Here is a 26416-nt window from a genome sequence, read left to right on the forward strand (position 1 = left end):
ATGAATAGGAATGAGCTTCCCAGGTGGTGCTAGCAGTAAAGAACTTGCCAGCCAATGCAGAAGACATAAGAGATGTCAGCCATACGAAGATCCCCTGGAGGAGGGTATGGCATACTACTCCAGTATTCTTGCCTGGAGCAGGCTACGGTCCATAGGGTCACACAGAGCTGGACATGACTGAAGCTATTTAGCACACATGCACGCATGAATAGGAATAGATTTGAAATATAAATATATTCACAGAATTTATAAACTTTATTTCAAGTTAACTTTGCTTAAATATCTCCTTGTGCATTAGACATGCTCTCTAACCACAGTTTAATTTTGTACCTTAGGAATACATGATTCATTTTCTTCCTGATGACATTAATGCTGAATGGAAGGCAACTCCACACAGGAAGTCAAATATCCAGTTTGGAATTTAACCAATGAATTTGAAGAATATGGGATGTTCTGAGGCTTCACCCCATCTTCTTTTTCTTTAAAAGTCTATTTCTTTTTTAAAGACCAGTTTTATGTTCATAGCAAAATAAAGCAGAAACTACAGAGACCCCACACGTGCACAGCCTCCTCAACTATCAACATCTCAGCACCCAAATGGACATTTGTTACAGCTGAGGAACCCACAAAGACACTCACTATCACCCAGTCTGCAGTTTACAACAGGTTCACTCTTGGTGTTATCCATTCCATGGGGTTTGACTAATATATGAGGACATGCATCACCTTGATATCATACAGAATATTTTCACTGCCCTAAACATCCTCTGTGCTCTGCCTATTCGTACCTTCTTCCATCATAACCTTTGTCAACCACAGATCATTTGACTGTCTCCATTGTTTTGCCTTTTCCAGAGTGTCAGATAGTTGGAGTCAAACAGTATACCATAACCTTTTCAGATTACCTCAGCTTCTTTTTTAGAATTTGTATTCATATTTTATTTTTAAATATATTTTTAATTGGAGGATATTTGCTTTACAATGTTGTGTTGATTTCTGCCAGATGACAGTGCAAATCAGCCAAGTAAGTATATATGTATATCCCTAATCTCTTGAGCCTCCCTCCAACCCCACATCTACCCTAACCCCCACACCATCCCTCTAGGTGATCACAGAGCACCTAGCTGAGCTCCCTGTGCTATACAGAGGCTCACTAGCTATCTGATTTACACATGGTAGTGTACATGTTTCAGTGCTACATTCTCAGTTCATCCACCCTTGCCTTCCTCCTTGTCCACAAGGCTGTTCTCTATGTCTGCGTCTCTATTCCTGCCCTGCAAACAGGTTCATGGGTACCATCGCTTCAGTTTCTTAAGTACATTTGATGACTCTTAGTGACAGGTCAGACTTAGCAACTTTTTGTATGTTTAATTACATGCCATTATAATAAAAACCACACATACTTGTCTTGTTTGTTCACATACATTCCATTTCAGACTGTCAGCTCCTGGTTGCCAGGAACTCCATCTACTTAATTTGTGGTTGTTGCTTAGTTGCTGAGTGGTGTCCAACTCTTTGTGGCCCTATGGACTGTTAGCCCGCCAAGCTCCTCTGTCCACGGGACTTCCCAGGCAGGAATACTGGAGTGGGTTGCCCCTTTCCTTCTCCAGGGGCTCTTCCCCACCCAAAGACTGAACCCGTGTCTCCTGCACTGGCAGTTGGATTCTTAAATCTCTGAGCCACCTGGGAAGACTCAGGAGATTCTCGAAGTTCTAGCTATCAGGTTCATCTAAGTCTCTGAGTAGGTTTTTAAATCTTTAGAATTAGTTTTGAACCCAAAGTACCAGTGTCTTGTCCTTTGATTTATATTGAATGATTTGCACAGATCAGCTTGTCAGTATCCAGGAAGAGAATAAATGGAAAACGTAATTGCAAGTTCCACTTTCTTTGAAGGTTTTAATAACCCAGGTTAGAGTTTGTCATTTGATGGCAAAAGCTTAGGTATGAAATTCCAGTTTCTCCCAAGTAAACCACTTGTTCTGGATCATTCCTTTTCCTGTGCCCACTTTAGTAGAAACAACGCCATAATGAGGCTTCCAGAGGGGAGTGTCCCCATAAGATAGTTTGTCCCCGCAGCTGTGCACTCAAAGCAACTGCTGGGGTCTCGGTTTCCTCGCCTGTAAACAAGGGGAGAGGATGGAGCCACAGTTTCATACATTTTCAACTCTTTGTCTCCCTCTCAACGGATATTGAAGCTGCTCAGTCGTGTCCGACTCTTAGCGACCCCATGGGCTGCAGTCTATGGGGTCGCACAGAGTCGGACACGACTGAAGCGACTTAGCAGCAGCAGCAGTAGCGGATAGTACAGTGCAGAGCTCAGAGCTAGCGCTAAGCAGGAGTTATTTTTGGTCCGCTGAAGATCCAGGCCGGGTTTTGGGCTTCACCCGCGCAGGCATTCGGAAGTGCAGCTTTACCGCCGGGGGCGGAGCTTCGCGTGGCTCCCGCTCGCTGGGGGCGGGGGCGGAGCTTGCCGCCGGCGGAGGGCGGGGTCCGCGCGGGGAAGTCCCTTGGGCTGAGCGGCGCAGCGGGTGCGGAGGGCGGGCGCCGGGAGGCGAGTGGGGGGCTGTGAGGTTGGCAGGGGTGGGCAGGCGCGCTGCTGCCGCCGCCACTTGGTGGTCCCAAGGGCTTAGGACCCTTCCCGGGGAGTTAGCCCCAGAGGGGAAGGGCTTTGCTGGGAGGCGGAGGGCTGCTTGGCCGCGAGTCCTTGGCCGTGATCGCGGGCATGTGTGCGTGCGCGTGTTTATCTGAGGCTCCGCGGGGCAGCGGACCCGGCCCCCTCGGCCCCTTCCTCCTTCCGTTAACTCGGGTAGGAAACCCGAGCCGGGAAAGAGCTACGCCAGGCCCTGAGCCGGCCAGCCGTTCCCCGCCGGGCGGGCGCCCCATATCGCGCCCTCTCTTGTACCCCCGAACAGAGGGGACAGCTCGGGCCCAGAGTCTGGCTGTGAGGAAGCGCTGTGGAGACGCTGGACGTGTCTGGACGTGTTGGGCAGGTGGTGGGAGTTCCTGAGGCTTGAACGTCAGGGTTTTAAAACACGTGTTTGTCATTTCTACTTTTAGGGTTTTGGCCAAATTGGGCGAGGGCACAAAATAACCACTTACCCCTTCTCACCGAGGAAGAAAGGGAGAAAGGGTAAGTAAGGAATGATTAAGGGTGGAAGCATCTAGGACTTTATGCTGAGAGAGAGCGAGCCAGGAAGAGAAGGACTAGATCCAGAACTGCCCTTGCGGGATCTTGGGGCCAAATTCTACCTTTTCAGCAGGAACCTGAGAGGCACCTTCAAGGGTCACAGGCTCCAAGCTCAAAGAGCTTATTTCAGATTTTTCGGAATCTGTAGAGTTACCTGGGAGTTTGACAGCTGGCATGCGTCCCCTTTAGCCACTTCACCTGGCAGAAAACTGCGATTACCCTTAACCTCTCTATGGTTGTCTGTCTTGTGGTTGTTCTGTAGTTGTCTGTTTCAGTCCCTTTAGCTCACTTGACTAATCTCTGAGACTGTAAAATTAAAGCATCATGGCTCTCCATGATAATTAACACGAAACTCCAAGGATCTTTACGTTTAGAACTCCAAAGCATAAAGTAAACAGCAGCATCACAAGTGTTGACGTTCCTTTCGGATCTTCTCTCGAGCTTATACAGAAAGGTATTTTGGGAGGGAAAAGTGACCAGACTGGGCCTTTTTCTCTTGACTTTCACTTTGATACCCATCCCCCCACCCCCCAGCATTCTCTTCACTACTGAAAAGTTGCCAAACAGCACATTGACCTTTCTGAAAGTTTGCTGTGATTTTCAGGGTGGGCTCTTTAAAAAATTCTTCTCTGGGACTTTTCCATTCCTTCCTGAATCCACCACTCCTTCCTCCCCTCAAATTGGTGAAATTAAACACAACTGTTCTCAGAAGTGTGGAAACACCTTATGCGTCCCTGATGTCCTATGTAAAGAAATGTTTTGAATTAGTTAAAATTCATGTTAGCCACAAGCAAGGAGTTTGTAAGTCACATTCTTGGATGCTTACACAGGAAAACTAGAATGGTCCTCCATGACGTTTTGACATTGGTATCCTGTGTCCTGAACCTGCCTTCTTATTTGTTTGTGCTCAAGTGGTGGATGGCCCCTTAATTTCCTTTATGAAAAAATAGAAAATAGTTGTGTATTTGTGATAGGTTCATTTATTGATTCAATAGATATTTATCTTTTTTATCAAAGTGCTGAGCACTTTGATGTGAGTAGGATGGGAGGAATGAGCAAAGTATGTTGAAGACGACCATTGGGGTCAGACCTTTTACCAGTTTTCTGTGACTTTACATGTGCTGTGCTGTGCTTAGTCACTCAGTCATGTCTGACTTGCATGCCCATGGACTGTAGCCTGCTAAACTCCTCTGTATATGGAATTCTCCAGGCAGAAATACTGGAGTGGGTAGCCATTTCCTTCTCCAGGGGATCTTCTAAACTGTGGGATCAAACCTGAATCTCCTGTATGCAGGTAGATTCTTTACCATCTGAGGCACAAGGGAAGCCCATAAAGTGGTGTGTATATGTCGTCTTTTTTTTTTTTTTTTTTTTGCGCCTGTGTGCAACTTGCAGGATCTTAATTCCCCAACCAGGGATTGAAACCAGGCCTGTGGCAATGGCAGCACCGAGTCCTAACCACTGGACCACCAAGGAATTTCTATAACCTCATTTTTTACATGGACATGAAAGAAAATGTCTTTTTTTTGGGTTACAAAGATTATATAAGGTTAAAACAAAGTTACTTAAATCTTGCAAGAATAGAAAAGGAATGGGTTGGCCAGAAAATTCATTTGGATTGTTCTGTACCATCTTAGGGATATTGCAATAGAAAGTTAATCTCAATCAGTGTCAGATGACTGCTGCTTGATACAATTCTGAGTTTCTGCCTTTTACTTCTATATTCTTGGCTGTTTACCACCGCTCTTTGTTCCATTCCAAATCCTGTGTAAAAATAGCATGCTTTTTATAGTCTATTAGACATGGATGTGAATCTTGATTCTTATTGCTGAATGTATTAGTTCTGCTGCTGCTGCTGTTGTTCAGTTGCCAAGTTGTGTCCGACTCTTTGTGACCCCATGGACTGCAGCACGCCAGGCTTCTCTGTCCTTTACTATCTCCCAGCGTTTGCTCAAACTCATGTCCATTGTATCAGTGATGTTATCTAACCATCTGATCCTCTGCCACACCCTTCTCTTGCCCTCAGTCTTTTCCCAGCAATCTTTCCCAGCTGACGTTCCCAATGAGCCAGCTATTCGTGTCAGGTGGCCAAAGTGTATTGGAGCTTCAGCTTTAGCATCAGTCCTTCCAATGGATATTCAGGGTTGATTTCCTTTAGGGTTACCTGGTTTGATCTCCTTGCTGTCCAAGAGACTCTCAAGAGTCTTCTCCAGCACCACAGTTTGAAAGCATCAATTTTTCGGCACTTAGCTTTCTTTATGGTCCAACCCTCACATCCATACATGACTACTGGAAAAAGCGATAGCTTTGGTTATATGGACCTTTGTGGGCAAAATTATGTCTTTGCTTTTTAATATGCTGTCTAGGTTTGTCATAGCTTTTCTTCTAAGGAGCAAGTGTTATTTAATTTTGTGTCTGGCTGCAGTCACCATCTGCAGTGATTTTGGAGCCCAAGCAAATAAAATCTGCCACTGTTTCTACTCTTTCCACATCTATTTGCCATGAAGTGATGGGACCAGATGCTATGATCTTAGTTTTTTGAATGTTGAGTTTTAAACCAGCTTTTTCACTCTCTTCTTTTACTCTTATCAAGGGGCTCTTTAATTCCTCTTTGCTTTCTGCCATTAGAATGGTATCATCTGCATATCTGAGATTGTTGATATTCCTCCAAGCAATCTTGATTCCAGTTTGTGCTTCATCCATTATACATTCGCATAATGTACTCTGCATATGTTAAATAAGTGGGGTGACAATATACAGCCTTTCCCAATTTTGAACCAGTCTCTTGTTCCATTTCTGATTCTAATTGTGCCTTCCTGAACTGCATATAGGTTTCTCAGGAGATAGGAAACTTCTTTGCCCCTTAACTCTTTGTGTATCAAAACACAACAGTGAGTATATTAAAAAGGAAGTATAAAAACAGTGCCTGGCATACAGATACTGTTGACTTCCCTCCCTGTTTCTCTATCTGGTCACAAAACTTTCTTTTGATCTTGCTTGTGATTATAGAAAGCAGTCTGGTCCTTACTTTCCTAAGGGTGCTAAGCTCTCCAGGTATTTATATTTTCACAGGTAGTACCTGTTCTCTCTGGTCCTCAAATTTCTGGGACAAGGAGCAACACCTGATTCTCCCTATCAGATCACTCCACAGCCCTGAGGAAAGAATGTCAGCTTGAAAAGTAAAGGGGAAAGGTGTCCACCAGGTGTTTTAAAAAGCTCTGACACTGTTTCCAAAGGGAGAAAGACATACTTCCACATTTAGCTTAAAGTTAGGATTTCTATTTCAGAAATGTCTTTGGTTTATAAGAATTACAATAAAAATGCTGATGCTTCACGTCCAAACTGTCATGATTCTGCCAAGTTGTAGGTTTTAACATACAGCTAAGCTGTGTATTTAGTGTAGCTAATGTTGCTCTGGAAGCCGAGAGAGAGACAAGTCCCCAGACATCTGATTTCAGACCAGACATCTGCTTTCACTTTGCTAAGGACTACGTTTTGTCAGTAGATTACAGGCATATCAGCTGTACTGCTATAGTCTGTGGTATTTCTATCATAAGCTCTAGTCTGAAGGGTTTAGTATGATGTTTTATTCAAATGACAGCACACTGTCAATGAGCACCTGGTCAGATAAGCACATTTCCCACAGGTGTCTTCTGGTGTCATTGTTCTTACAAGTTAACAAGGCAAAATGGTTTCTATCCTTACTGATTTTTTTTTTTTTTTTTGTGGAAGAAAATATTCTTAAGAAAAAGCCTCACTGAAGAACCCCTGGTATTCCCCAAATAAGATTTCAAGACCACTTTTGTCATTTTGAACAGTGTCCTTACAGGATAAAATAAGAGTATGTAGATTTCCAAGCCAGGATCCCAAAACTTTGTTAACTCATTGTGTGCCAATATATGTTTGTGATACTGTAGACTCTAAACCTGGGGGCTTCCATGGCAGCTCACTGATGAAGAATCTGCCTGCCAAGCAGAATCCGTGGAATCTCTGGGTTGAGAAAATCCCCTGGAGAAGGAAATGGCACTCCACTCCAGTATTTTTGTGTGGAAAACCCCTTGGATGGAGGAGCCTGGTGGGCTACAGTCCATGGATCACAAACAGTCAGATATGACTGAGTTATTAAACAACAGCAAGACTCTAACATACACTTACGATAATGTTTTGGAGAATAATGTATTCTGAGTTCCAACGTAGAATGTCTGGACCACATCCCTCTCCATTTTGAGGTGGTCAGGGGTGTAGAAATACCGTGGAGGCTGTCATTACTAGATTCTTGGGCCAGCTCTGTCATTGCTTAGCTGTGTGACCTTGGACACACATTCCTCATCTGTAAAATGGGGTCATTACTTATTACTGTGAGATTTAGTGTTCTTAACACAATAACTGGTACAGAATAGGTTCCTCAGTAGAGAGCAGTTCCTTTTCATTCCTTTAGGTCCTGGCCATGAGAACAAAGACTCCCCCTCTTATATCTAGGCTTATGGCTCCAGCTGAAGGGAATTACCTTTGGAAGCTGGGCCTTAGTGGGATGGAGAAAGGGGTATAGAGAATCCTGACAAAGGAGAAGAGTGGGAACTGAGAGAGGAAGGTGCCAGTCCTTTGCTCAGTCTCTGGACTCAAGTTGATGAATTGCTTGACTCAAAGAAAGAACCACCTTTATCTCTGACCTTTCTGTTAATCTTTTGTCAGCTGCTCCATTGGAGACAGTTAGCTCCTTATTGCCTGCTTAGTCCAATGACAATTTTTTTTCTTTGTCACCTTCATAATTCATGAATAACTATATATTTCTATTTTTTAAAAATGTGTGCGACTTAATAATGTCTGTACTTTCTTAAGATCAGGATTTTTTTTTTTTTTTTAATGCTTAAAGTCCTATTGGGGCTTCCCTTGTTGCTCAGCTGGTAAAGAATCCACCTGCAGTATGGAAGACCTGGGTTTGATCCCTGGGTTGGGAATATCTCCTGGAGAAGTGAAAGGTTACACACTCCAGTATTCTGGCCTGGAGAATTCCATGGACTGTATAGTCCATGGGGTTGCAAAGAGTCGGACACAACTGAGCGACTGTCACTTCACTTGACTTCAAAGTCCAGTTGATCTTGTCCTGTCATTGGTCTGTAGTTCATTAATTTCTTTTCTTCTTTCTTTTTTCTTTTTTTTTATTCTCAGTATGCTGTGTGCCTTGAACTAGTGCTGAGGATATAAAGTTGAAAAGTCACTTTCCTTGACCAAGAAGCTTATAGTCTAGTAGGACAGTAGACATCTTGACCAACAGATGAAACTGTGTGAAACGTGCTCTAGTGGAGATAGGTACACATGCAAAGCATGCCTAGCAGAAGCGCTTGCTGTCTGATGGCAGTGCCAGAGAAGGGCTCTAGCTGTGGTTGTATTTGAGCTAGGTCTTTTTTTTTTTTTTTTTTTGAGCTAGGTCTTGAAACCTGAGTAGAGTTGGGCAGGGTGACAAGCAGCTCAGAGCATTTCCAGGTGGAGCTAATAGCATGAATAGTCACGTGGATTGTGAGAGCATTGTGTGTTCTGGAACTGTACGTGGGTCATTCTATTAGAGTCTGAAGGGCAAAGTCAGGAGTGAAAGGAGATGCAAGTGGAAAGCTAACCCTGGGTGCATTTGCTATCCCATGCCTTGTAATGAGCTCTGAAGAACTCTGAGTGGAAGATCACCAGGAGTGTAGAGTGCTGGGTAGCTTGGGGTGTTGTGTGATGGGGATGTGTTAAGATTGGGAGCCAGAATGGACAGTGTGATTAGTGTGGATAATATGAGGTTTTGAGCACAGACAAAGGCAGAAGTCATGGTGATGCTCAAAAGTGAGAATGTTTAGGAAAATATTTAGGAAGATGGAGAATTGGCTGGTCTTTGGGATTGTTTGAATGTAAAGGGAATGGGAAAGTGAGCAGCTAGAATGACTGCCAGGTTTCTGGGTTGTGGAGGGATCAGAGCAGAGGAAGCAGTTCTGAGGAGGAAGTTCAGGTTTGAAGACATTGTGTTAACTGTGTTGTGGGGCATATCATTGGTGTGTTGGAGGCATCTCAAAGGCAACTGGATATAGGATCCTGGAGCATCATGAGAGCTGGAGAGAGGCTGGAGATACAGGTTCTGAGTGCTTGCCTTATGGAGAGTAGTTGAAAGCATGGTAAGGATGAAAATGCTCAGAGGAACTGCATGGAAAGAGAAGAAAGGGCTGAATGTAAGTTTTAGAGGATAAACCAAGTTAGGGACAAACCAAGAGAAAGAAAGATACAAGGATGCTAGAGGAGAGTGACTGGATAGGCTAGGAGAAAAGAAAAAGCAAAACTTTTCAAGATTCAGGGCAGAGTTTCACAAAGTCGAATGCAGTTAAAATTTAAATCTACAAATCATCAAATACAATGAAGATTGTAAAGTGCCTGTTAGAAGTCATTGGTTGGAGTGATGGGCTAGACATTGAACTGCCCTGGGTGAAGGGGTGAACAGGAGAAGGGGAGTGAGGAGAGAGTCGACAGGCCTGGGTTTCTCCTTAGAGCTTCTGGCTTCACTGGTCTTTAGTCCAGAATTTTAAAAGCTCTGTTGAAAATACAGTTGCCAGCAATCACTGTTCTTTGTCACACTTTCTTGGGAATGAAAAATCACGTTGTCCCTTTGTTTGCCTCAGTTCAGTTCAATTGCTTAGTCATGTCCGACTCTTTGTGACCCCATGAATTGCAGCACGCCAGGCCTCCCTGTCCATCACCAACTCCCGGAGTTCACTCAAATTCAGGTCCATTGAGTTGGCGATGCCATCCAGCCATCTCATCCTCTGTCATCCCCTTCTCCTCCTGCCCCCAATCCCTCCCAGCATCATAGTCTTTTCCAATGAGTCAACTCTTCACATCAGGTGGCCAAAGTACTGGAGTTTCAGCTTTAGCATCAGTCCTTCCAATGAACACCCAGGGCTGATCTCCTTTAGAATGGACTGGTTGGATCTCCTTGCAGTCCAAGGGACTCTCAAGAGTCTTCTCCAACACCACAGTTCAAAAGCATCAATGCTTTGGCACTCAGCTTTCTTCACAGTCCAACTCTCACATCCATATATGACTACTGGAAAAAACATAGCCTTGACTAGATGGACCTTTGTTGGAAAAGTAATGTCTCTGCTTCTGAATATGCTATCTAGGTTGGTCATAACTTTCCTTCCAAGGAGTAAGCGTCTTTTAATTTCATGGCTGCAGTCACCATCTGCAGTGATTTTGGAGCCCCAAAAAATAAAGTCTGACACTGTTTCCACATCTATTTCCTATGAAGTGATGGGACCAGATGCCATGATCTTCGTTTTCTGAATGTTGAGCTTTAATCCAACTTTTTCACTCTCCTCTCTCACTTTCATCAAGAGGCTTTTTAGTTCCTCTTCACTTTCTGCCAGTAGGGTGGTGTCATCTGCATATCTGAGGTTATTGATATTTCTCCCAGCAGTCTTGATTCCAGCTTATGCTTCTTCCAGCCCAGTGTTTTTCATGATGTACTCTGCATATAAGTTAAATAAGCAGGGTGACAATATACAGCCTTGATGTACTCCTTTTCCTATTTAGAACCAGTCCGTTGTTCCATGTCCAGTTCTGTTGTTTCCTGACCTGCATACAGGTTTCTCAAGAGGCAGGTCTAATCCTCCCTTAAAAAAAAAAAATCATAATTGATCTTACTTTGAGTATCTCATTTTATCCCATTCATCCTATTCTTTCTTGGGCTAGAGTTCCACCATTGTCTTGTTCTTACCATATTTGGCCTTTTTGCATACATTATTCTCTAATCCAGTTGTATGGGGGGCATGTCCCCTTTCTTTTATTTAAGTTGAAAAATTTCATAAGAGTGTCTACTAGGAGGCCAAGGGGAAAATAACCAAACTAAACATTAAAAAAATCATACCATTCAGCTTTTTAATATCTTCTGTCTTCAAGGCTCTGGATAAACAAAATGTATTAGATGGAAAAGCTGAATAAGATAGGGACCCTACCCTTAAGGAGCTCCTTAAGAGAATAAAAGAATCCAGTAAGTGAAATGTATGTGTAAATAAATGCCTTGTGCACTATATGCTGTTTAGAGGTAGAGTTCAGGGTAAGATGGATGCAAAACAAGAGGTTTCTTTATTTGATGTGATCCGGAAGGGTTCATGGAAGAGATGATAATTTGAGTTAAAACTTGCAGTGGAGTTAAGGTATAGAATGGTGAGGTTCAGGGAGTGGGATAAGGGGAATAAAATATTCCTTGGCTCCATGAAAGCTGTGGAATGGTTTTGACTTTCCCATCTCTTCTTGTTCTGCTTTATTTGTTGCCGGATTTCTTTGTCTTAGGGGATAAGGATATTTTAGCTTACATGGAATTGTTCAGTCATTGTGTCTGACTCTTTGTGACCCCATGGACTGCAGCATGCCAGGCTTCCCTGCCCTTCACTGTCTCCTGGACTTTGCTCAAACTCATATCCATCGAGTCTGTGATGCCAAACAACCATATCATCCTCTGTTCTCCCCTTCTCCTCCTGCCTTCAACCTTTCCCAGCATCAAGGTCTTTTCCAGTGATTTGGCTCTTTGCATCAAAGAGCCAAAGTAATGGAGCTTCAGCTTCAGCATCAGCCTTTCCAATGAATAGTCGGAGTTGATTTCCTTGAGGACTGACTAGTTTGATCTTCTTACCGTCCAGTTCAGTCGCTCAGTTGTGTCCGACTCTTTGCGACCCCATGAATCGCAGCACGCCAGGCCTCCCTGTCCATCACCAACTCCCAGAGTCCACTCAGACTCACATCCATTGAGTCGGTGATGCCATCCAGCCATCTCATCCTCTGTTGTCCCCTTCTCCTGCCCCCAATCCCTCCCAGCATCAGGGTCTTTTCCAATGAGTCAACTCTTCGCATGAGGTGGCCAAAGTACTGGAGTTTCAGCTTTAGCATCATTCCTTCCAAAGAAATCCCAGGGCTGATCTCCTTCAGAATGGACTGGTTGGATCTCCTTGCAGTCCAAGGGACTCTCAAGAGTCTTCTCCAGCACCACAGTAGATCATGGCATCCGGTCCCATCACTTCATGGGAAATAGACAGAGAAACAGTGGAAACAGTGTCAGACTTACTGTCCAAGGAACTCTCAAAAATCTTCTCCAGTACCACAGTTCGAAAGCATCAATTCTTTGATGCTCAGCCTTCTTTATGGTCTAACTCTCACATCCATTCATGATTACTGGACATGTTCTGCTTTATTTGTTGCAAAGTTTTTTTGACTTAGGGGATAAGGATATTTTAGCTTCCATGGAGAGATACCCACAATTTCTCCCTTCATGGCATAAACTTTCTGTGAATTGATCACCACTGGTTTATTATATGTGTATGTGTGTGTGCTGAGCTGCTTCAATCATGTCAGACTCTTTGCAACCCTATGGACCATAGCCTGCCACACTCTTCTGTCCCTGAGATTCTCCAGGAAAAAATTCTGGAGTGGGTTGCTATGGCCTCCTCCAGGGAATCTTCCCAACCCAGGGATCAAATCCTAGTCTGTTACATCTACCTGCATTGGCAGGTGAGTTCTTTACTGCTAGCATCACCTGGGAAGCCAGTTTTTAATATATTAGATGACTAAAACAGACCAAAGCAATTAAGTCAGAATTTCTGGGGGATGATGTCCAGGTACTGGTAATTTTCAGAGTGCCCTAGACATTCAAGGCAGAGAACCACTGGCTAAAACATGAGGCAGAAGAAAAGTCTAGGATATGGAGCTAAAAAATTGTAGGTTGAATTCTTGCAATTTCTTTTAATAACTATGTGTCCTTATTTGAGTTACTTAGACTTTCCTAAGCCCCATCATCTTTGGAAAATGGGGGTGGTGGTATACCTGTCCTGTCTGTCTTGTAAGATCATGCAAGTCAAAAGGCGCAACTGTGCAAAGGAACATTGCTTGCAGATGCGGTTGTAACAGTGAAATGTTCTGTTCACCTCCTCCGGCGGTAGACAGGCTAAGAGCCAGCCACTATGCCTTGCAAGATAGTAGCCATTTGGTGCATTGGGACTTAAGATTTCACCATCGTGAGCATTTTGATAATACATTTTACAATGTTTGTGTGATGTTAAAAGTTGGAGACCGAAAGCACAAAATCAAATCCTTAAAAAAAAAACGAGCAGTTGAGCTTTTCTTAGTGTGATATATGAATTCTGTTTAAAATTATACAAATGCATATTGTGATTAAGATTGTATATATATTCATATACAAGTGTATATGAGTGTATAAATATTCTCAATATCAATAATTGTTTAGTGTTAAAATTCTATAAATATGTTAGATTTTTATTCAAAAAATCTGTACCTTGGAAAAAAAAAAACCAGTTCTTTTGGAAGATAGTAACCCCCCCCAAATACCATGTGTGTGCACAGTTGCTTCAGTGGTGTCCGAATCTTTGCAACCCATTGGACTCTATCCCTCCAGGCTCCCCTGTCCATGGGATTCTTGGAGAGTCACAAGTTCAATTATATTGCAGGTCCTGTCATGTCTGTTGAGTTTACGGAGACATGGCGCTGTATCTCTGTGCTGTGGAAAGCCTGGTGTGTTAGTGCCAATCATGTGATCATATAGGAATGATCATTCTTATGGTATTATAAATTATTTTACTTGAGAAGCGGTGTCACTTAATGACAAGGAAATTGAATCTGAAGCCTAGAAACTGCCTTCCAGATGTGACTTAAGTGCTTGCTCCTATGACAGGAGGTGAGCTAGCCTCTCTGAGCCTCCTATGTAAAATCTGGATGCATTAATTCTCTGTTACTTTGTAACGTGTCAAAAATTTAGTGGCTGCAAACTGCAGTAATCGTTTATTATCTCATGGTTTCTGTGGGTCTGCCATTCAGGTGGTTCTTGCTCAGGGTCTTGTGAGGTTGTCATCAGATGTCAGTTAAAGGTAGTTAGTGGAGGACCTGCCTGAGTCTAAAAGATTCTTCCACAGTGGCCTGCTTAGGGGGTTGGCAAGTCAGTGTTGGCAAGTTAGTTTCTCTCCATGAGGAAGTTGGCTTTCCATGGGGCTGTCCCCACTCAGGCTTCCCCAGACTGTGATATGGGAGACCAAGGTCTCTTTGGTGTCTCCCTGCATCTTTACCCTAGTACTTTGTTGATGCTTAATTGGAATTTCCTAAACTGAGGTGGATTGCTGTTGAAGCTCCAGACTTTGTGCCTCCCTTGAAACTTGAGATACAGAAGGCTGATTTTTGCTCAGGTGGTGGTGGTATGGTGATGGTCATGGCTCCTGCCAGAACCACTTTTAAGCCTATCTCATGGGTCCCTGTTTTTGCCCCTGGTGTCCTGAACCTCTTCCAAATGACTCAGGTGTTTGGGGCTTCCAGTGCTCGGCCTGACCGCCTCATAGGTAAATGGAGCAAGCCAGCGAACAGGCAAACAAGCACCCCCACTGTCTTTTCTGTGTGACTGCTTCAAGATCTCCTTGAACTCCTGCTCAACTTGGTAGCTCATAGCATGTTTCTGATATCTGAGATTAAGAATACCCAGAAGATACAAGTGTACATCTTTCTTACACATAATAAATCATCAAAATTTAATCTTTGCTGTTTTATCCAAAAGTTTATTCTGAGAGCTAGGTCTTTGGCACTTTGACACACACACTTCTAGATGTATCTTTCTGTTGAAAAGTGTAGTATTTATGGTTTACTATTGAAAAATCATTTTGCTGTGATTGAAGGACACATTGTCAACACATTATCAGGGTCAAGCTTTGAAATTGTGTTCAGCAAAGACATTTTTTAAAGAAAAGAAATGCTTGTAAGATCATGTTTTGTATTTTAAGGACAATTTAATTTCATGTGATTTTTGCATTATGTAGACAAGTTCAGAGCATCTTAGAATTGTTTCCTCCTCTCTACTCTCTCTCGGGAATTTTTCTGCAGGGATTATTTATCTTCTTAGTCACTACCTGTCTTCTCCATCTGTTGTTTCTATTTAATTTTCCCCCTGTCTTTGGACTTAGTCAACTGATGTCATATATGAGGGTGAGCTGCTTGTGAGGGGCGGAGCAGTATTGGAAGGAGCAGAGGGTATGTAAGGCAGAATATCTCTGAAGGTTAGGGTTGATGGCCAAGGGTACTTTTTCACTAAATAGGTAAATATGGACCACTAAAGCACTGGTGGAAAAGGTTATATTTGCCACAGATATTTTAACCTTAATTTTTAAACTACACTTTATTTGTTTTGGAGTAGTTTTAGATTTATGGCAAAATTGAGAGGAAGTTACAGAGATTTCCCATATACTTCCCATCCCTACACATGCAGAACTTCTCCCATTATCAACCTGACTTTCCAGAATGGTACATTTATTACAGTTGATAAACCTGTGTTGACATGTCATTGCTGATGCCTAATGCTGATAGCTTACATTAGGGCTCCTTCTTGGTGTTATACATTCTGTGGGTGTGGGCAGTGTATAATGTCTTGGACTCACTATGGATTCATCACGCAGAGTAGTTTCACTGCTCTAATAATCCACTGTATTCCACGCATTCATCCCTCTTCCTAACCCCTGGCAACCACAGATTTTGTTATATCTCCATAGTTTTGCCTTTACTAGAACATCATATACTTGGAATCATTGTATATAGTATGTTGCCATTTTGCCTGAATTTTTAGTTTGCCTGGTGTAGCAGATTATTTACAAAGCATTTTGGTATTTTTCCAAAAGCTTATTTGTTTAATAGTTACTTTAATAAGAGTTTTATTAGTGTCAGATGAGGATACTAAAAAACTGTTACTTGGTTTGTTAAATAATAACTATTTAGTGTTGCTATTATCAAACAGTAGTTTGAAGCACTTTATAAACTAATTAGCTTGTATTTTTTATGAGTCTCACTTTTCTTCTGGGTAAGAAAAGTACTATAATCTGAACAAATAGGTTGTGAAAATACATTAGAATATTAATAGTTTGAGGCATCTTTGTTGTATATGGTTGCATGGCATTAATACTATAAACAATTTATTCAAAATTTTATTTTGAAATTAAAAATAGGAATTAAATGTAAATTTCTAGACATTAAACTGGTGATATATAGTGAAAAGAATATGGAATATGGAAGACTTTTATTCAAATGCTAGCTCTACTGTTATCTATGTGAACATGAACTTTTGGTCTCTGAATTTCGTTTTCCTTTTGGGAAAGTGGAGATAAAATATACTTCATTGGTTAATTTTGAGGACTGTGTATGTAAACTGTTAGTAAGAATCCTATGCAAATTTAAACTTATTACAAAGAAATGTGAAAATTTATTTGGTTAATAAGTCATACTTGGTTACTATTTCCAACTTAATTTTTTTCCCCCAAGTAATCAAGGGAAATAATGATTTAGATTTAAGAAGGCAGTACTGTTGAAAAGATGCTTATTTAACTGTGCCTGAGGGGGAAAAAAAGCCCTGCATTTTTTATCTGAATTTGTCTTACTGATAGGCCTGCTTATTTTTTCTTAACGAAAGGTATACACTTTGGGGTATTCTGCTTGTGTACTTGGCTCCCGATCATATTTATTACCTAACTGTCAGCTAGAAATGTTAGTCCTTCTTGCAAAAGCATGAGTTATAGTGCCACATTCTGTACAGAGTCAGAGACACATTATTTCTTATTTATTGTGAGAAAAGCTCTTATGACCAGTCTCTTGTGTGGTTAAAGCCACTGGGGCAGAGGAGAGTTTGGTAGAAAGATTCTGGAGTGAGAGAATAAAAATAGTCCCATGAAGTTGAAATCCTGATGCAGCTGGTAAATTTAATATAACCTTAGTTTACAATCAAAACGTCCCTCTTGTTTAATATACATAGAGGTATGGTCAGTGATACTGTGATATTATACAAAACTGTACACTTCTGAGTTTGAGAATGCTTGACAGAGTTTAATTAGTACAAGACAAAAGTGTAATAGTCACTTCTTTGCAGGACAGTTGGCATCTTTATTATATTGCAATCTCAACTTTTTGTGTCCCTACTAATTTACAGTATTTTAAGAAGATTAATCTGACAAGTGTATGAAATCAGTTGGAGGTAGAAGGAGTAATGAGAAGTAGACCATTTGGGAAGCTGTAATTTGCTTACAAGGTAGTGAGGATTTTCACTGTCATAATTGTGTGAATGGAAAGTAAGAGATGTTCAGAAACCATTAAGAAAAGTATAGTAAAACCTAACTATATTAAAATTATGGATTGCCAAAAATAGATTAAAAAAACTATAAAAAGTGAAAACTGTAACAAAAAGCAAAGACAAACTTGGAAGATTCGCAATCCATACCGTAGAAAAAGGACTAATTTCATACAGATATTAAAAATACCCACAACTCAATGGGGAAAAATCAACAATCAGAGGAGAAATGGGCAAAGATATGAAAGATTAGGAATAGGCAATTCATAAAAGAGAAATGCAAAATAAAACTTCAGTGAGAAACTTTTTTTTAACCTATCAAATTGGCTAACAAAAATTTTTGAAAACGTGAGGAGTTACTGAGGATATGAGGAAATAGACAATACCATTATTGCTAATGGATGTAGGTATTTTTGTAGTTTTTGCTGAGAACAATTTAGAAATAGTTATCAGAACTTAAAATGCACATATTATTTTATCCTTCTAGAATTTAACCCATAAATCTTGTACTTGTGTGAAATAGTATATATGTAAGGATATTCTTGGCAGCAATTTGAAACAAATGCTCATCCTTAGGGGACTGGATAAATTATGATACATGTAGTAGAATATTTAGTAGCTGTTAAAAAGAATAAACCTGCATATATACACTGAAATGTATCAAAAAGGCAAGGTACAGAACAGTGGATATTAATAGGTTACTATTTTGGAGGAGACTAAATTAAGATACATATTTTCTCCTAAATGCATATAAAGTCTCTGGAGGGAATTACAGCAAAATGGAAAATGCCCCTGTGGATTGAAACTCAGATATTGGATAACTGGGATGGGAGTGGCTTTCATTTTCCACTGTGTACCCCTTTTTGGATATCCTGAATTTTGTATTATACAAAAAAGAAAAAAATCCTAAAAAGAAGAAATGTGTTCAACTCAAAATATATTTCTATAATACTTATAGCCAACTCTGAAAAATTAGAGAATAGAAAACTAAATTTAAAAAGAAGTTGTTATCCATATATTTGATAGGGATTAATATCTAGAGTATATGAAAAAATTCTTATAACACAACAAAAGCAAACAGTACAATTAAAAATTGAGCAAAGGACTTGAACCATTTCTTGAATAAGATAGATAAGTGACTGATAAGTGACTGATGAGCACATGAAAAACTCAAAATCACTAATCATTAGGGAAATGCACACTTATTAGGATGGCTGTTATTAAAAATAGAAAGTAACAGGTGTTGGTGAGGATGTAGAGCAATTGGAAACCTTGTATACTGTTAATGAGAATGTGAAATGCTGCAGCTGCTTTGGAAAACAGTTCCTTGAAAAAATGAAAGTAGTGTTTCCGTTGTTGTTCAGTTGCTTAGTCATGTCTGACTCTTTGGAACCCCAAGGATTGCAGCATACCAGGCTTCCTTGTCCTTTGCTATCTCCTGGAATTTGCTCAAACTTATGTCTGTTGAGTTGATGATGGCATCCAACCATCTCAGCCTCTGTTGTCCCCTTCTTCTCATACCCTCAGTTGTTCCCAGCATCAGGGTCTTTTCCAGTGAGTCAGCTTTTTACATCAGGTAGCCAAAGTATTAAAGCTTCAGCTTTAGCGTCAGTCCTCCTGTTGAATATTCAAGGTTGATTTCCTTGAGGATTGATTGGTTTGATCTCCTTACAGTCCAAAGAACTCTCAAGAATCTTCTCCAGCAGTTCAAAAGCATCAATTCTTTGGTGCTCAGCCTTCTTTACAGTCCAACTCTCATATCCATACATGACTACTGGAAAAACCATAACTTTGACTATATGGACCTTTGTCAGCAAAGTGATGTCTCTGCTTTTTAACATACTGTCTGGGTTTGTCATAGCTGTTTTTCCAAGGAGCAAGGGTGTTTTAATTTCATGGCTGCAGTCACCATCTACAGTGATTTTGGAGCCCACGAAAATAAAGTCTTTCACTGTTTTCCATCTTTTCTCCACCTATTTGCCATGAAGTGATGATACTGGATGCCATGATCTTAGTTCTTTGAATGTTGATTTTTAGACAAGCTTTTTCAACTCCCCTCTTTCATCTTCATCAAAAGGTTCTTTAGTTTCTCTTCTCTTTCTGCTATTAGGATGGTGTCATCTGCATATCCGAGGTTATTGATGTTTTTCCCGGCATGTTTCCGCATGATCCAGCAATTCCACTTTTGGGTGTATGCCCTAAAGAACGGGAAGCAAGATCTTGAAGACCCATGTTCATAGTGGCAGTATTCATAACAACTAAAAGATGGGAGCAACACAAGTGTCCATGGGGGGATGAATGAATAAAGAAAATGTGGTATATGCCTGCAGTAGAGTTTTATTAAGTCTTAAAGAGGAAGGAAATTCTGACACATGTGACAAGATGGACATTATGCTAACTAAGCCAGTCATGAGAAGACAAATACTGTATGATTCAATTTATGTAAGGTACCTAGAATAGTCAAATTCATAGAGGCAGAAAGTAGGAAGATGAATGCCAGGGGCTGGGGGTAGGAGGGAATTGGAGGAGATGATGTTTAGTGGGTAAAGAGTTTCAGTTTTACAAGATGGCAGAACAGTGTAAATATACTTATCACTATTGAGCTGTATACTTAAAAAATGGTGAAGACAGTAAATTTTATGCCATGTATACCACACTTTGAAAAAAAGATAGTGTAACTCCCCCCTGCCCCTACCAAGAACCCTGTGGTGTAGAGGTAGGGAAGATGAATATGTAAATAAATGGCTGTAATTCAGAATGTAATCTGTGTCCAGAATGGGTATAATTGAAGCTTTGGGGTGGCATAGGATGGGACGTAGATAAGGGAGATTGCTTATGATTTCACATAATAGGGGCTGGTACTTTGAGCTGATATTAGGATGTAGTATTGATAGGGTAGAGAAAATAGAAAAAATTTGGGACAGGAGTAGCACAAGTAAAAGTGAAAAGAGGGAAAGTGAATGGTATCATCATAGAGCAGAACAAGATGATGCTGGAAAAGAATCAGGATAGATTCTAGGGCCAACTCTGGGAAATGAAGATGTGGTCAAAAGAAATTTCATGGAGTTTGTAGGACGCCTCTGTGGGGGGAGCTGACCAACCAGGCAAAGCTGTTTTCTTCTTGGTTTTATCTTAATGTAAAATATGTCGTCCCTTTGCTCTGAGAGTATGAGAGAGAGGGAAAGAGAGAGGGAAGCAAAGGAAGAAAGATACAAGGAGTGAGGGAGGGAAGGAGGGAGGGAGAAAGAGAGAGAACCAGAGCACCTGAATTCTGGGTTGAGACTTTGTTCCTGGTGGTGTATCTTACCCTATCTCTCAGAGTAAACGAGGAGGTGGTTTGCTGGAGTTTGCCTCACTCTTGAGTTGTTTGGGGGTGTAAACCACCCTCAGGGCTACTTAATCCCCTTGCTGTTTTGTTTCTTGCCAAGTTGATTCTGCCCATTTCATTCTTAGAGTTGCTAGTTACATTCCTTTCCCTGTAAAAAACCCAGTATATTTGATTTTGACATAAATTGAATGTAAACCTTCCCTGCCCAGCTGCTTTTCTCCCATCTTGTTTTGCTTTTCTGTTAAAATATAGCTTGAGTCCTATTTGCCCTCCACCCAGAGGCCATGGAGACATTTTATTTCACAGTTTTTCCCTGAGTAAGTCCGTGTACAATATAAATTCATTGAGCCTTATTGATTTTTCTCTGTGACAGGTGAAGGTATCTAATTTAGTTCCTTTGTTGATGTTTCACTGTTTTATCTCTTCGCTGTAACCTTTTTCATTCACTCTTTGCATTAAAGAAATATGAACTGAATTCCTAGTGTTGATAGAAACTATATTCAATTCTAAAGAGAGCATCTGTCCTTTAGCCAGATATTAGATTGCTCAGCTTGTTTTCTTGAAGTCTTTTTCTTCCTAATTCTCATGTGTTAAAGGCAGTGGGATATACACATCTGCCCCGTTTAGTAAATGGGAATGGGGTGGATTCTGATTTCATTTTTCTGGCTAATTTTTCTCTCCTACTTGGAGAGGTGCAGAAAAAAAAGTCTGAGAAAATGTATTTTCTGATCAGCTTCTATTGAAAATACTTAATCAAAGTAGTCAAAAGGGAAAGAGAGATTCTCAAGCATTGCTACTTGATTATGAAATAAAAAAATTATGAGTGTCGATTTATCTCAAGTGTGATTCTCTCTTGGGGAAAGTTTGCCATCCCATTAGCATCAATTTGCATATCTTTACTTTTAACAAATGTATGATTGGATCTGAAGTGAGAAGACTACATTTCCTCTCATTCAAAATTTAATTTTATGATTATATCGACTACCTAATTAATGTCTTTGCTTAAAGTATCTTTGACTGAGGAGACTGGTTGGTTAGAAAATGTGCTGTTGAGACCAGTGCCTTGGGATTAATCAAGTGTGGTCTTGTTGGCTGTCAGAGAGGGCCCAGTTGGCCTTTTGCCTGAAAGATATTTTTGCTCTCAAGCAGATGAATATGGGTAAATTGGGGGAGAATTAGTCATACTAGTAGTCCCTACCAATTGCAGGAGGTGCCTGGGGTTTCATCAGCTTTGTATTTGAAAAGCTGAGTACCCTAATAGGGTTAGGGATGTTTAAAAGGTAATGTAACTACTACAGAAGTTGTAGTTTAAAATTAATTGCAGCTTTTGTTTAAAAAACGTGCTTGATTTTTAAATACTTTGTTCTGTATTTGCTTTTGTATTTGCTGTAGATATTACACATGAAGATTATGCTTTAAACACTAAAATGTTTTTCTAGTATTAACTAAATGATTGTGGGAAATGTTACACTTTAAAGGTCACGTTGATTTTGCGACATTTCCAGGTTTACATTTTACACATACATTTGAATTGGTTTAGCTTCTGGTAGAGTGTTTAAAGATCCAAGGTAGTAAATGTGGAAGGGAAATTGCAAAAGGGCACAATGCTTTCGAATGCACTTGTCTTCCACCTTTCCTTTGTCTCAGCAGTGGAATTTCAAATCCTAAGAGGCAGTTCAGAGAGCTGAAAGGACAGCGAGATAGTACGGGTTTCGGGTTTTCAGTACTTGTTAAGTTCAAAGACAACTCTAATGTCTATTAATTGATTCTATGTATATGTACTGTACTTCCTTTTGTATCCTTTCCTGATTTGAACATTTGTTAGAAATGAAAGAGACTTAAGCACATGTCTTTTATATTTGTTGTTCAGTCGCTAAGTCGAGTCCGACTGTTATGGTGTTTTGAACTAATTGTGTATTCTTACACTTTTCCGATAATTTGCACCTCAATGCTGTAATAGCAGTTATGAGATCAATAACCCATCCTGATCTGTGTTTACTGGGAGTGGTGGAACATAGTGGGAGCATATTTACTGGGAGCCAGTGGAGCCTAGTGCTTAAGTGTACAGGCCACAGGGTCAGGTTATCTGGATTCAGCTCTGCTGCCTAGTATCTGTGTGACCTTAGGGAGATTACTAAATGCTCTGAGCATCAGTTTACATCTGTGTTTTGGGATAAAAATAGAGTTAATATAGGGATTAGTTGATAGAATAACAAAAATTTTTGTTGTAGTGTCTGTCATTGACACAGTGATATACTATTTTAGACAAGACAAAATGAACTTTCTTCACTAGACTAAAATTTTTATTTCATTAGTTTCATAAAGTTTTTTTAAAATGATTTTTCCTTCTTTTTCCAATTAAGGCTTCTTTCAGGGTTTATGGATTTGATAATTTGTGGAAGAGTCCTTTTTACTGATATTGTATGATTGGCCAATAGCTCTATCTTTGTTAAAAATGAAACAAAACTCATGTTCTGTTAGTCAAAAATTTTTATGCAACTGTTTAATATTGAGGTTATTGGGTATTTGAGGTTAATACCTCAGATGTCGCAAATGTAATATGCTCAATCTTGTCTGAGTCTTTGTGACCTCACAGACTGCAACCAGCCAGGCTCCTCTGTCCATGGGATTCTCCAGGCAAGAATACTGGAGTGGGTTGCCATTTCCTTTTCCAGGGGATCTTCTGGATTGAGGGATCAAACTCACGTTTCCTGCACTGGCAGGCAGATTCTTTACTACTGAGCAAGAATGTCACAGAGTGTTGGTGTAATTTTCACCAAGGAAAAATAACATTTAAATATTTCCTGGAGGATTCAGATACCTATATCTCACTTGTAAAACTGGATCTTTTGTCTGGATTTTATCATGGCTCTTTTTTTCTAGCTAAGAACTGAAATTGCCACCCTACTTTTTAATTAATTGCTTAACAAGTTACTTGGCTAGGGAAAGGTCTTTGAGTGATATGCCTAGTCTTTTTGTAGTACAGAGATACATTAGGTTCTGCAAAACTTATTCATTATTTAAAATATTAATTTAAATTACTTTGAATTTCTATATGACTCATGTATATTTTTTTTATTTAGCTTATGTTACTGCTACTGCTAAGTCACTTCAGTCGTGTCTGACTCTGTGCGACCCCATAGACAGCAGCCCACCAGGCTCCCCCATCCCTGGGATTCTCCAGGCAAGAACACTGGAGTGGGTTGCCATTTCCTTCTCCAATGCATGAAAGTGAAAAGTGAAAGTGAAGTCGCTCAGTTGTCTGACTCTTAGCGACCCCATGGACTGCAGCCTACCAGGCTCCTCCGCCCATGGGATTTTCCAGGCAAGAGTATTGGAGTGGGGTGCCATTGCCTTCTCCTATATAGCTTATATATTCATCCAAATCTATCAAAAATTTTACTGGATTTTCTTTCTAAGTCATTTACTGTAACATTTTGACATTCCCTAATATCATTTAATGTTGATTAGATAGTAAGTTTCTTACAAAATTGAAAGGATCAGAGTATTGTTATCACGGCCACTGAGCTGTTGATTAGTTTGAAAAGAACCTATTTGGTGACCAGCATGAAGATAATTTAATTTTTTTTTTTATTACTGGTGCTTCTTTGTAAATAGGGGTATACTTGTCTTTGCTGCTGAAAGCAGGGACATGTTAAGAGGTTTCCCCAAGTGTGTGTGTGTGTTGTTCTCTACTATCCGATTAGTTACTTGATGTGTGTTAGTTACATAAAACACAGATATGAAATAAAGATCAAATGAGAAATTTAACAGTGTCATCATTAGAAATGAACATACTTTCATGAGTATGTTAACTTACAGAAGTCCGAAAGGTGTTGGAGCACAGGTGCAATGATGATAATGATGAGTGGTATCATGAAAGACAAGTAATTTTAGTATGGGAGGAAGGGACCATTCCATGAATTTCTGAAGTGGAAGGTAAAAGTTTGAAATTAGTCTCATAGAATTATAGATAGAGCAGAGAACCTTAGAGTTAGTCTACTTATGTAGATGAAATGTATTGCCTAGTCCTTGGCATAATTGGGTCTTGAATCCAAGTTTTCTGATTTTTAATTTGGTACTGAGCATGGGAAGAGGAGAAGAGGTTTGGCTCTAGGAGAGGCTGGGTACTTGGTTCTTTGGGAGTGATATATGCATGGAGGTATTATCAGATTGATTGGGTGAATCTCAACACAGGCTGTTCTGGCTGACCGACTACTCCCTTATGCTCCCAGGTGTTTAAAAGCATGGAGTGTCAGATACAACCATGCCAAACTGTCTTTCCATCAACATTGTAAGTGGGTATTAATACAAACCATATGTAAAATTAAGCAAGCAGTCAAGAAATATTTATTTAGCACCTGCAAATGCATAGTAAAATTCTCAGACTTTTAGGATATATAGGAAGGAGTGAAACATGGTGCTTACTTGTTGATGGCTCACAGTCTAGCTGGGGAGAACGGACATTCTATAAAATATAACAATACTGGCCGGCATATGTGGGTGTGACTAGTACATGCCAGAGGAGTTGAGGGGTGGAAGATGACTCTGTGAGTCAGAATACTCACGTAAGTTTTCCCAGAAGAGGTAAAAATGAGGTTGGTTGCTTCTGTTAAACAAGGAGGCCATTTGATTGAGGTAGCTCTAATGCCATGGGGAGTGACCTATTTAAGCCAAAATCTAAGCCTGTAGATGCTTCAAATTTACAAAATTGAAACCTAAGGACAACAAATCACCAGCCACCAACTCAGCTTTCATCTGAAGCCAATTAAATATTTCCATTCTTTGCTTCCTTCTTTTCGGTTTAAAACTGTCTCCTTGAACTCCTCTTAGTGTAGCATTCCTCACCACTTTTGGTTTGGCACTGACCTGTTTGAATTGATTTTTGCTCAAAGAAACTGTTAGCATTTTAATATGCCTCAGTTTATCTTTTAAACTTTCTCAGCTTATTAGATCTTATCAATAATTATATGTGTTCAGCTCTAAAGATTTTGGATTCCCCTAACTTACTGCTTGGCTTCCCTGGTGGCTCAGATAGTAAAGAATCTGCCTGCCATTCAGGAGACCTGGGTTTGATCCCTGGGTTGGGAAGTTCCCCTGAAGGAGGCCATAGCAACCCACTCCAGTATTCTTGCCTGGAGAATCCCTATGGACGGAGGAGCCTCGTGAGCTACAGTCCGTGGGGTCACAAAGAGTCAGACACGACTGAGAGACTAAGCACACACACACAATTTAGTATTAATACAGAGTTGAGACTTGATTGTGGGTGTTTAGCAGGTGTTCTGGGATTTCCCTGGTGGCTGAGATGTAAAGAATCTGCCTGCAATGCGGGAGACTCAGGTTTGACCCTTGTGTCGGGAGGATCTCCTGGAGAGGGGAATGGCAACCCACTCTAGTATTCTTGCCTGGGAAAATTCCATGGACAGAGGAGCCTGGTGGGCTACAGTCCATGGGGTCACAAAGAGTTGGATGACTGAGTGACTAACAATTTCAACTTATAGCATGTGTTCTCTAGCGTGTACCATTCCACAATCCCCATGCTGTTGTGCAAAGGTAGCAGAAGCCTTCTATTTGAGAGAATCCCACTTCTGCTTCTCATCTATGAGTGTGTTCAACAGCAGATCAAACTCTCCCCACTGGTCTTCTGAATGTTGTGTGTTAGAGGGCCTGGTTTCAGTTACCTTGTTCCTCTTCTGTTTCTTGGCAAAATAGCTAAAATTGCTCATTAAATGTGAGTTTGGTGGGTTTATCCACTTAAGATGATCTTTTTCCTAAGAGT

The 26416-nt window shown here is 40.6% G+C and overlaps 1 protein-coding gene across 7 annotated transcripts in view; it reads left to right on the forward strand.

Moving 5' to 3' along the window:
* Positions 1-2457: 2457 nt before the first annotated feature.
* IMMP2L (inner mitochondrial membrane peptidase subunit 2) overlaps positions 2458-26416 on the forward strand; it is a 956525-nt gene continuing 932566 nt past the window's right edge. For 5 of the 7 annotated variants that reach the window (XR_011566113.1, XR_011566114.1, XM_070787258.1 and 2 more), the window contains exons 1-2: positions 2786-2806; positions 3058-3130. The gene's annotated coding sequence lies outside the window, so the exon portion shown is untranslated. Of the gene's footprint in view, positions 2529-2785; positions 2807-3057; positions 3131-26416 lie in introns of those variants that run through there. The other 2 variants (XM_070787260.1, XM_070787262.1) reach the window with 2 other exon arrangements.

Source organism: Bos indicus, chromosome 4, assembly GCF_029378745.1.
Source record: "Bos indicus isolate NIAB-ARS_2022 breed Sahiwal x Tharparkar chromosome 4, NIAB-ARS_B.indTharparkar_mat_pri_1.0, whole genome shotgun sequence".
NCBI classification, from domain to species: Eukaryota; Metazoa; Chordata; class Mammalia; order Artiodactyla; family Bovidae; genus Bos; species Bos indicus.